This window comes from Cygnus olor, chromosome 1 (genome assembly GCF_009769625.2).
Source record: "Cygnus olor isolate bCygOlo1 chromosome 1, bCygOlo1.pri.v2, whole genome shotgun sequence".
Lineage (NCBI taxonomy): Eukaryota > Metazoa > Chordata > Aves > Anseriformes > Anatidae > Cygnus > Cygnus olor.
Window position 1 is genome coordinate 5,063,145 of NC_049169.1, and position 12,302 is coordinate 5,075,446.

Genomic DNA, 12,302 nt, shown 5'->3' on the forward strand with positions numbered 1-12,302 from the left:
CAGAGTATTTTAAATGGTTTTGTAACCACAATGAAATGAAATGAAAACTTTGCCTTGTGAATACATTTCCCAGAAAGAGTTTTGGTTTTCTTCTGTGTTCAAAAATCTCCAAATAAGCAGACACGCTCTGCCTTGCAGCCCATCCCTTTGGTGAGAAAATGCACTCTTGGTATCCTGACTAACAAATAATCATCAATGTTAATGTGAAAAGATAAAACAAGACACTGAAATGCTCATTTGGGTCAAAATGAGTTTATTTCCCAGGGCATATGAAATCCCAGCTGAATTGGTTGCTGCAGTGACACAAGAAACATGCAAACTGTACCCTTGATTAGAATCTGGAAGAGAGAGATAAAAGGTTTATCTGTGTGACAAGAGCTGTTTGATGGACTATTAGATGACACTTTTCTATGTCTGCTTGAATCTCCCAGCTTCTGTTGCTGCTTTGTTACTAAAATAATAATAACAACAATCTTGGCTTTCTGGCAAACAAAATTGATGTGAGCAAATATGCAAATATCATTAATATTTTGCTTCTAAACACATGCAAAGACATGCATGCGCGTGTGTGATATTTAGGCACCATCATGAACTGTAACATGTAAACCTGTCCACGTGTCTTTGTTTTTCCCACACCCTATAATATATCAAAGTTTTCAAGTACTCATATGTGTTTGTAAGCTGGCATAGCTGTAGACAAACAAGCTATTACTGCATAAACGTATGAACATAGATTGAGGTACAAATACATACATGCTGTACCTATATATACCCAAATATAAATGTGTATATTAATTCACAAATACCTCTATGTATACATATACACATGATCAGACTGCCTTGTTACTGCATATGTAGCATGTATATGTACTCATATATATTTCTGCCTGTAATACACATACCTGTATACTTTCATTTGCATAATGTGTTCATTATATATACATATATATTAGATAATACATACATTGTATGCATATATAAAAATATATCTGCATACGTATGAAAACCTAAGTTTAAATGTAATTTAACATACTTTACCTCAATTTAATGCTTTGTCTTGGACAACAGGCACCATGATGACCTGATGCAATTCAGCTGTGTTCTCAGTGTGACTTCAGAGTAGGCATAGTCACACTGTGGTGGACTTGCACAAATCAGGTAGATCGTTCTAAATGAGGGATGAAGTGATAGAAGAACTCTTGCAGAATGTGATAGGGACAAGGAGAAGTATAGTCAGTCCTTAATCAGGTCTCCCAAATTATCATATTATGTTTGTTTGTGCTCTCAGGTTGGACAAAAGGTGCTGCCTCTTCTGCTGAAGTTCCTTCAACTACTTCCTGTGCATGCAATTATAACTCACTCCCACTCACTCTGCAGTTAGATGTGAAAGGGCCTACAAGGAAAGACCTTTGCTTCAGACAGCTTCATAAATTCCAGAGGAGAACAATCTTCCCAGAGATTAATTTAGCCTTTGTTTTCCTTTAAAAACATAAATCCAGGGGAATTTCCCACACAAAGAAATGTCAGAGTTGAAGTTGCATATGGACATACTCCATATACTCCATTGCTAAGCATCTATCAAAGCAGAATTAACCCCACAAATAGCTCTGAGGCATGTACTTTTTGCAAAATCTCATAACCAAATATATTTACAGGCTTCCCTTCACCCATTCTTCCCCAAGCTGCAGTTCACATCCTGTTCTTCAAGATTATGTTCCAGTACTTAATTAATAAGTGCACTAAGCATTTCTCATTGCTGATTTCCTTGTGTTTTAGTGGTTGCCTCATGCTTGGACCAGAACGTGACAACTGAACAGATAGATGGAAAGTCAGCTTAGACCACCTATCTGATTTTTCAGTGAGCTGGAAATGACAGTGTCTTCCCAGCATAGCTAGCAGCAAACCAAAATTACTCCAGATCACATCAAGAACAGTTTTACTTCCTAAGTAGGGTTATGACTGAGAGTCTTTTTGGATTTTGATAAAACTAATGATAATGATGACATTGCCTTTCTCATCTCTCCTTGTCTTCTGCCTCACCTGTCTACCAGATGTTGTCTTTCACAGAAACAACCAGCTTGCCTGTTCATTCTGCTGCTTCATAGCCTCAGGTCAGCATGGTTTAACTTCCCAGATAGAGCTATCTGGCTGTAGTATCCAAGGATCTAATTCTCATTTGCTTCTGGTATCTCTGCAATCAGGGAGATAATCACCAGCTAAGGGCCTGAGGGACAGCTGGTCCTGGTATGGCTTCAGCTGCTGCAGCTAAACGGGAACCAGATGGGAGGTACCAAGAACATATCTATGCTCTGCATACCTATCAGCAGCTGAAATCTATGTCTGTGTTACCTTTCCTTGGTGGTTAGTGGAAGAAAATAGTTGCTTTTAGGGCAAAGTTCACCCTATCATAAAATTGACATGTAAAATAGGCCATAGGAACCATATCCCTTGACTATCAAGGGATCTCAGGAAGATTAGGTGGGATGTAGATATTTAAAAATAAGTGAAGTGAACTTCCCCAGTAAATTGCAATCACAGGGCTTTTGTGTAGTCACAGCAGTAGAGAGCTGATGACCAGAAATATGTTAATTTAGAATAATTTATCTGGGTTAGACTGCAAATTTCTGTCCAAAGTGCTCTGAAATTCTCAAAGCTACATTTTACACTGCTTAGTTTCTAGAAACATTATGAAGAGAATGATAGTCTTAGAAAAGAGCAAGCCACAATGTTCCTTGAAGGTGAGTAATCTTTGTGCATGAGCTTTTTCTGTTTTTTGTGCAACTTTATGATCTCTTAAATGTGTGCATATATATATGTACATATATATTTATATATAGGAGAGACAACTAAGTAACTTAAAATGAAAATGCACCAGAATTGAACTATCAGAAGTTATTCTACACACAGTGAGTCTGTTCTCCATGTCTATCTTAATCCATGCATTACAATTAAATCTACTTCTCTGCACCTGAGTCTATTCACTACATCAAAGCCATCCCACTAAAAGTACTTATTTCACAGTAATTCAGCTATTAATTGGCATTTTCTTCCCCTGCTCCCCCCATGCCAGCCCTCTTACTGTCCTCCTGGAATCATTTATTATGAGCCATGAAAACTCTTATGTCACCTTGTAGTGTGGAATAACTGGAAAGTGTGAATGGTGTTTGGAAGGACTCGTCTGATTTATGTTATGCTAAAAATAAGCACTTCTGCTCAGGCTCAGCCTCATAGCCATTTTCTTCATCTGTGGGCAGTGCAGTCACTGCTGCCAAATTGTGCAGAAATGCAGACTCAGCAGGACCAGTTCTTCAATTCATAATGCTACTGATTTTTCTTTCTTTCTTTCTTTATTTTTGTACTTACTCTTGATTTACATCTGTTTAAGGGTGAGTGAATGAGGTCTAATGACGACCAGTAAGGTTGCTTTTGATTTATATTGCTGACTGAGCATCAAGCAAAGTCCAACTGAGCTGTACTAGGTCTTAAAATATTCTGGATATTAAAATTACAAAATTTGATTTTCTTTTTCTTTTAACTGGAACAAAAACAGATATGAAAAGGGACTATAAAAATATTTTAAAAGTTAAAAGGTGTCACTTGTTCTCATAGGATATAAATAATTGCAATGCACTATGTAGTCAAGAAAGCAAAATTACCTATGGCTTTAAAAATATTTTGCTTTGTACGCCAACTATCCCTCTGCACCAAAATATTTACGGTGTCACTGTTAAAAAATTGAGAGGCAACATACCCACTGGAAATGTCCAGAACACCTGGATATTGCAGTCTGTGAGACGTGGAGCAGTGAAAATGGGAAGGACCTTGACATGAGTACTTGAAAATGCAGAGACCACCGTGAAAGAGGTATGTAAAATGCATCGAACTGCCATATAGTTTCTAACACTTGGACTCTGATATCGGTTACAGGGTCAGAGAGTGGGAAAGCTGTGATTAGAGTTCATGGTTTCCACTCTTGGGGGAATTCCAGTATTCGGAAATGAGACCCTGTTCTGAATCACAACATAGATTTTTTTTTTTTCTCTCATGATTTTCCGAGGAACTGAAATGAAATAGTGAGGAAAAAAAAATCAGATCAGTCTAATCATTTAATGCTATTTCTACATTTTTTCCCTCTCTAAATAAATATTGTGTCAAATAAATATATTTTAAAGTTATTTGAAACACAAATATAAACATTACAGTATGATACAATTGAATATATATATTTTTTTCTACTTGTAGAAATGGTAACAAATTCATACAGTTTCATTCAAAGCTTCTATTTTGACTAGAGCATTTTATGATAGGTGAAGAATATGTTGAGGTTGAGGAATTTTAAGCTAACTTCAGCTTTGCCAGGAAAAAGCAGAGACTCGTGGGTTTCTGCAGAAGAGTAGTTTCTAAGGTATTCATTTGATCTGGACTTATTATCTATCAAATATAATAAAGGGAATTATACTTTTAAAAATGCTCAGAAAAAAAAAAATCAGTGCTTTTAAGTAGTGGGTGTATCACTTTGGTCAAAGGTCCACCTTTTATTCGTGTACCTGTGGCTTTCTTCTGTAGCACATTAGTGGTACTAGAGCTTTTATTATTTGCTTAAAGGGAGTTCTTTGTGTAGCTTCATCTGTTCTCTAGGAAGCTGAAAGACAAAATTCCTGGACAGAATTATGCCATTGGTTCCAACAAGGTAAATGCAGAGAAACAGTAGCATAAGTGTAGAGTCACCTACTGGTGTAAAAGGAAAGCCAGCATCCTCCGTGATGGTATTGCGACACTAGCATGGACCTGTCTGTCCTGATCGCATGGGTTAACAGCAAAACAGTGCCAGCCAACACAAATACCTCTCAGTGAGACATGAAGACTGATAATTGTTTGTGGAATCTCTTGATTTGTTTCCTTCTGAAGAGAAGGATGTAGGTACTTTTGGAAATTGTATGTAGGATGTGACTGGAGCTGTTTGTTTATCCATTGATTGGGAGTTGAGAGACTTTTTTTTTTTTGGCTAAATTTCAGTGTAAACAGGTCATAATATGTGTTGCTTGTATGGAGAGAGCGTGGATCTCTGTCCCAAAGCTCACTATCAGACATTTTCATGTCTGTGGTGGAAAGCAGTAGTGTTCAGCTTCCAAGGAGGCTGATTTTGTCAAAGTCACATATTCCGGAGGAATCAAAAAAAAAAAAATTTTCTGCCAAATAAATTTTGTGTTACCTTCTGCCTCACCACTGACACCGATAGCAAAGCCAGGAGGAGCGCCTGTTTATGGTAAGCACTATTCAAGTGCCCAAGAAAGAATTATTTCTGTCCCTGAAGCTCTCACAACCTAACCAGATGGTTTGCAAAGGCAATATTGCTACCTGCCATTCACTGAAAGAGGATAAATGCACACAAGAATCTGTGACAGGCACAGTCAGATCTCCCTAATCCTGTGTTAGTAGTGAAACTGAAAGGCCTCTTTGCTTTCTGTTTAAGCTTAGTTGAAGTTTGTGCTGAATTGGGATCTAGGACTTCTTATCCAGAGACTTTGAATGGCCCCATGCTTCAGTTTCCCTATCAGCAGGGAGGGTAATAACATTATTTAAATCAGATTTTAATTTACATCAGGTTAGTCATTAAAATACTATAGAATTCTTTAGCATTCATTAAAATGCTACAAGAGAACAAGATATATCCTGTTTTGATTACTCATGGTATAGGATTACTCACAGGGTAGGTTTTTCTCCTGATCAGATGCCCACTGTTCTTTTAATCAAAAGAATAATGTGACTAACAGAAAGTACTGTAATGTTGACAGTGAATACCAAATGCTTCTATTCCATGAATTCTTCTTCATATGTAAAAGAAATGACTGAATGACTTACTGCAAATGCTCATCTGAACTAAAGCCACTTAATGCAAAAGGGCACAAGCAGCAAATTAAGAGCGCACAGCAGATTTTGATCTCAGTTCAATGAGTTTTGCTTGGGCACAGGTCCATTGGCTTCTTCACCCATCCAAGTGAGACACAAATCAGGCTGACGTACGTATGCATGTCTGATAAAAGTGCGCAGGGTTATGTCCATATTAGTCATGCGATAACAGGACTGATACGTGTTAGGGTGGAACAGTGTTAGCAAATTATCTCACAAAAGGCTATTTGTCTTCCTTGGGATGTGTGCCACTGTTTTAACGAGTCTGAATAAATCTACATTCCTGACTTCATGTCATGGAGACTTAATCCAGCTCGGTCAGCGAAGGGATGCAGGCTACAATAAAATGCTTGGAGAAGGAAAAAGTGACAGTAGGCCTTGCGTTCTCCCTCCTGCCGATCCACAGTTCTGCTCTCAGGCCCACACAATGGAGACAGTGAAGGAAAGGGCTCATCAAACATTGCAGCTGTGATGTGGCCAGCTGGCTTCCCTTCATAACCACTGGCCAGATGTTGAAACATAAGTGACACGTTTCTTATTCAAAAGTAATGGCCCAAACAGGCCGTGCTGTGACGGTAGCTATTTCTGTATTGACCAGCAGCCTTCAGCAAAGTGTAAATCCTTCCATTTTACCTGCTCCTCTATTAACTGTGGTAACATTGTGACATGCCAGAGCCCTCTGCACTACAGTTCCCCTCTCTGTGACACAAAGAGAATCATCACAGCAGAAACAGCAGGAATTTAAGCTCCCTGTTGGCTTTGCTTAAACCACCACTAATGTGCACTAGAAACACTCCTGTATTCTGTCTTTCATCAGTAAAGCAGCAGTATACATTAACTCCTTAAACTTCAGAAAGATGTGCAAAGCTGGCCTGCCTACACCTTAAATTAACAAAGGATTTATAGGGAAGAGTGAGCAGAGAAAGAGAGAGCATTAAACTTACTGTCCCCTCCCCAAAACTCAGCAGAAAGGAGCAGGACATCCTGGATTGCATCTGTCTGTGCTCACAGTCTTTGCCTATCTGCTGCTTTTGAGTTATGAGCTCTTTTGTAACCAGCCTCTGCCACGGAGGTATTTACAAAACAAATTCATAATCACGGGATCCCATTCTCAGCTACCAAATATTATTGCTATACTTATACTGACTCGAGGACAGCCAGCGATGGAAGAAAATAGCTCTGTTCGACTCTTCGCCCTGTTTGCTGGAGCAGGGCCTAAACCGTGAAGTTTACATATTGTTTAATACCGTGACCTCTGCGCACTTGCTAATCCCTCATCCACCACTCTGCAGCTTCTTTCTTGCCCTCAGCCTCCAGACTAATACCCAGAAAGATGCTTGGATTTCCAAAACTGCAAACCATGCAGTTGTCAAATAGGCAAGGGACATTTTGTGGACTCAGCACACCACCCTGTCATGACTAGGGCTGCAGGATCTCTCCTTCCTGTGGATAATCACATCTTCAAGTACATCAAGCCCCTTCCAGCTGCAGCAGGATTTTGATGCCAGCAGAAAGATTGCTTCTCACTCTCAGGGCAAGCTGAAATACTGCAAGTTGGAAAAAGACTTTGGAGGCTATTACCTGGACAAATAATATTTCCCAAATCAATGTTTATATCCTTTAAATTACAAATTAATCCCCATTGTGATGCTTCTTAAATACTGTCAGATTTTATTATTGATGGTTTTGTACTCTGGGATATTTAATCTGTGTTATAAACTCAGGAATTTTCTCTTTTATTCGGGAATGCCCAGTGCTTCTTTGGTGCAGGCTCTGAGTATGAGCTTACAGGCAAGCAGAGAGGCCATAAACCCACGGTGTTTCACTCCTCTACAGTACCTGTACACTGACATGCCCTTATCCTACGGCATACAGAAGGTGATTCATCCCTCCGTTCTGGACAGTTTAGCTGCTTCACGTTTTTTCTGCATGCATGACAAGCAGTGATCAGGATGCAGCTGATGGGTTGAAAGTTCAAATCCAAGCTACATCTTACCCATTGTTTGTATAACTGTACCTTAAAAATCAGTATTTAGGAGACTGGAATGGGCTGCTCACACTTTCCTTCTCTCTGAAGTTTCTGGAAAAAATAAATAAATAGGGAGAGACTTGTATTAGCATGTCACTAAATCTGAACCAAAATTTCAGACCACACAAAGTGAATTGAAGAGGAAGACCTTTCCTGGAGGACAGTCACTGAGAGAGAAATCAAAGCAGGTAAGCGCATAGATCCCGTGTCAAAATGACTGTATATAGAAGTGACTTTTTCTAAAAAAAAATCTGCCCAAAATAGAGCATCTTGCAGTGCTTGTCATGCAGTTTCACCGAGAAACACTGATTCAGCAGTTCTGCACAATGTGTAAGAGAAAACCCCTGTCACTGCTTCTACAATTAAGCTCATTGGAATACCTGATTATTAGGAAACACTGAAAATATGTGCATGCACATATTTAGTCCTAATGTAGAATCCTTTGCCTCAAAAAAGTGCCTTTTTGCCCTTACATCTTAGAAAAAGTTTCCTCTCTTCTTAGAAACAGAAGTTCTCCCCCCAGAAATTCTGCTGTTTAAACCTCAGTTTTCCTGAAACATAACAAAAAAATAATGACATTAATTTCAATGCTTTGAAATAGTTCAAAAGGAAATGTTTCATTTGGAAGCATCTTATTAAAAATCAAGCACCTCCCAACATAAACACTTTCCAGGGGGAAAAAGAAATGACTCAGCCTCATACCATTCCTGAAAAAAAAAAAAAAGATATATAAAAATCTGAGTTTGTTTACTGACTGTCCTTGTGACTTTAAAAAAATAAATAAATAAAAAAAAATGCTATCAGTAGGAACAGTGCTAAATAAGTGTGCAGGAAATAAATAAATTTGATAAAAAATTACTGAGAGCAAAAAACACAGAAAAGGAGGGGGAGGCTTTGAAATTATATTATGTAAGGTGTTATGTTATGAAGGAATATTAAACAAAGGCCTTCCCTGAAACACAATCATGTCCATATTGAAATTAAGTACCTTTTAAATATAAGGCACATACTTCACAATATAGATTCTCCCAGGGCTTTGATTATGAGGTGGCAGGAAAAAGCTTTTAATTAATATAATATGGTGTTTTCTGTTTAAAGCAGATTGTTCCAAGAGCTGCAATCACATAACCAAGTTATTCTTCAATAAGTAAGAAGGAATTAGGAGCCAGAGAGAAGGTAAGTATGCAAGACTATTTAATTGTTGGCTTTTTTCTCTTTTCTTCAGTATTCTAATTGAGCCTGGAATTTGGATATTTCTGAACAGTTCTAAGAGTTGCAGGTTAGATCCTGTCTTGAATCCAGACCTTTTTTATGCCTCTCAGGCCAACATTTATTCTGTGTAATGAAACAGAATTTTCTTGAGGAAATGATACCTTCAAAAACCTTTGCTTCAAAAACAGGCTTGTGCCTTTGGCCTGAGGCATCATTTTTGAAGACCATGCCACTTGAAACAAAGAAATGGCATCTAAACAGAGCTGTGAAAATCACAGTAACATTAAGTTTGTCTAATCAAGTGTTCTGATATAGGGAAATTTCTCTGGATCATAAATTAACCAAACAGTTATTCAAATAGGTGTACAGTCTTTAACATGAATTCAAGATATTTGCTTCACTTACATCCCACGGCAATGCATTCCATAAGTTAATTATCTGCTGTCTTAAGAACAAACAAACAAACAGCAAAACAACCAACAATAAGAAAACAACAACATCCCCCTGCCCCTATCCCCCATTTAATCCATTTCACAGTAGCTATGTTGCTCATCAAATGCCTTAAACATTTAACATTTTGGAAAGGATATTAACTCAGGGCTTTTTAAAGCCAGAAGGATTTATTTTCTCATCTTTCTTGACCTCCTAAGTGACAGAGGTCATGGGACTTCTCTGAAGTAATTCCTGCATTAACTGTTCTATGTTGTTTTCAGTAGATCCAAAATTCACAGAGGACATCACTCTAGCTTTGAAAGTGGGCAGTGGTGGAGGGAGTTGTTCCATTATTTAATTACCCTCATTTGTTCCAGCCCATGTTTGTTTGGCTTCTAATTCCATCTTTTGGATCATATTATACCTTTTTTTGGTAGAACACCTATCCCTCTCCTTGGCCATTGTTGATTTCTGTTCGAAGTGTAATATTTGTATGATTCAGATCCTGATTTGCCCTTTTAATTATTCAGCTCTCCTCTGCTCTTCGTATTATTAATATACTTTTATCAGCACTGACTTAAAATAAAATGTCAAATAATCATTTCAGGTCCACTGTGCTTAAAAATAGAACTTTTTATTCAATGACCTTCTCCACTCACTTGTTCATTTCAGGGCTTCTGCACTGTCCCACATCAGAATTTTCTCCAAAGCTAAGGCATGGGGTGTTCCAGATACCACATCTCTTTCCCCAGGCAAATTAATGGTTAACAAATGCCAGTCCAACACAGATTTCTAAAATTTGTAATCCCTTCCTAATGGTGTTCTGTCAACCTCTGATGAACCTTGTTCTTGTGTTTGGATTATTGAACCTCCCTTGAAAGAGTATTGCTCCTGCTTTCTGGAGACAGTGGGTCTGTTAGTGAGGGCAGAGGTATTTCCTGAAGATTAGCTGTCTCATCCTGATGGGGGTATTGCATGACTAAATTCATTTCAAGCAAGCCAGAAGAATTCTTTTTATCTGGAAACTTTGACCTCCTGTGTGAATTGGATCCTGAATGACTTCCCATTCAAACTAGGGAATAAAAGTTCTGCCAGAAAGGAGACCTAAGGAGGTACTGAGAAAGTCAAGAAAGGAGACATCCTCAGAGCATTGTGACTAAATTAAATATAATTTGGATTTCAGGTGGCCAGAACTTTTGCAACCAAAAATAGTCAATGTATTCCTCAGTATAAAAATGTCAGGAACTATCCCTAGGGTGTTGCATGTCCCAAGCTGTGGGACACCTTTGGTGTTTGCAGTCACTGAGATCCTGGCTGAGGTTTCAGGTTGCTCTCAAAAGAGTTCAAGGGGACAGACAGGACCAGTTTTAGGTCACTTGATATTTTGAGACTGTGTCCTTGATGGCCCTTCACAGATAGGCTGAGGCCCGAGCTTTGTTATCCTCTCACTGTATAAAATTTCATATCTGAACTTTAGGGTTTTTTTTTTCAAGAAGAACAAAACTGAGAAATATAGCACTATAGATTAAAAGTGGTTATGAAAAGATGAAACAGCTTTCACATTCGTGATCATGTTATTTTTTTAAATATATTATGCTAGATTTTTTTTTTTCATTCTGACACGTCTAGAATATAAAGATGACTTTAAAACGCAAGTTTAAATATCCCAACAAAGTATGAATTGATGCTTTAAAAGAAGTCATGTCTCATTAGAAAACCCCATGCATCAGAGATATTGTCACTTAGATTATTTTAGAATATCCTAGGGAAATAAAAACTTGTGGTTTCTGTGACCTGTTACAGCAGATGGAAAGATAACAATTGTGACCAGACATTTCGGATATGAAAACACCTAAGAGAGCTGTTTTCATTCCTCTAGCAACTGACAGAAAAACGGTCAAGTCAGCTCTTCAGCATATCAATCTGCCTACAGATTTGGAAAATCACTTATGATCTGAAACTTAGCTAAAATAGAACAACACTAAACCTCACGCATCTGCTAGTCAGCTCAACATAGCCACCTCACCACAAGGATGACAAGGATGTTCCTTAATTCTAGTTTCTTCTCCGTACTTTCAGGAACTAAAACCCCATCCAGCATTTTCTTACCTTTACCTGCTCTTGTCAGAGGTCCCACAGTAAGCCCATAGATGCTGAAAGGAGCTTGGTTGATGGGTTGAATGTTGGTTGCAGCAGATTATGTTACTCTTCCATTGGGAGAGAGGCAGAGGTGGTTGTCTTAACCAGAAGTAGAGGCAGGACAAAGTTAGGTGTTCACAAAGCATTCATCCTTGTCCGACTGGAATAAAAGACAACCTGAACCTTCTTCTGCCTGTGCTGGTGGGTGGATATCTGTATGCTGGAGTGTGTGTGCCAAATGAGAGTGTGCCCTGCTGCAGCCGTAGCCTCAGGAAAGCTAACATCTCTCCAGGGCTCTGCTTTCTCTCTACCTCATGAGAAGTGGCCGCACAGAATGGAATGATTGATGCAAGTAGGAAATTTTCCCACTGAAATCAGACAAGTCAGTTGACTGAAATATTTTTTGAATTCATGCTAATCGAAGAGAACCCTTTCAAATGAGAAAAAGAAAAAAAAAAAAGCTGTAGGAAAGTGGGAAAGAGATTCTGGAAAAAATGTAAATGTTTTTTTATTTGGACTCTTTCAAAGTAATTTGAGGTGATGTTTCTTTTAAAAATGTACTTCAGTTTTATTTAGAGTA

General features: G+C 38.3%; 1 long non-coding RNA gene across 1 annotated transcript; it reads right to left on the reverse strand.

Moving 5' to 3' along the window:
* Positions 1 to 235: 235 nt before the first annotated feature.
* On the reverse strand, positions 236 to 12,036 carry LOC121064773. The gene is made up of 4 exons (XR_005816676.1): positions 11,693 to 12,036; positions 7,928 to 7,990; positions 1,039 to 1,393; positions 236 to 338 (listed from the first exon to the last, which is right to left on the reverse strand). It is a non-coding gene; the product is annotated as an uncharacterized LOC121064773 (long non-coding RNA).
* Between the last annotated feature and the right edge of the window lie 266 nt (positions 12,037 to 12,302).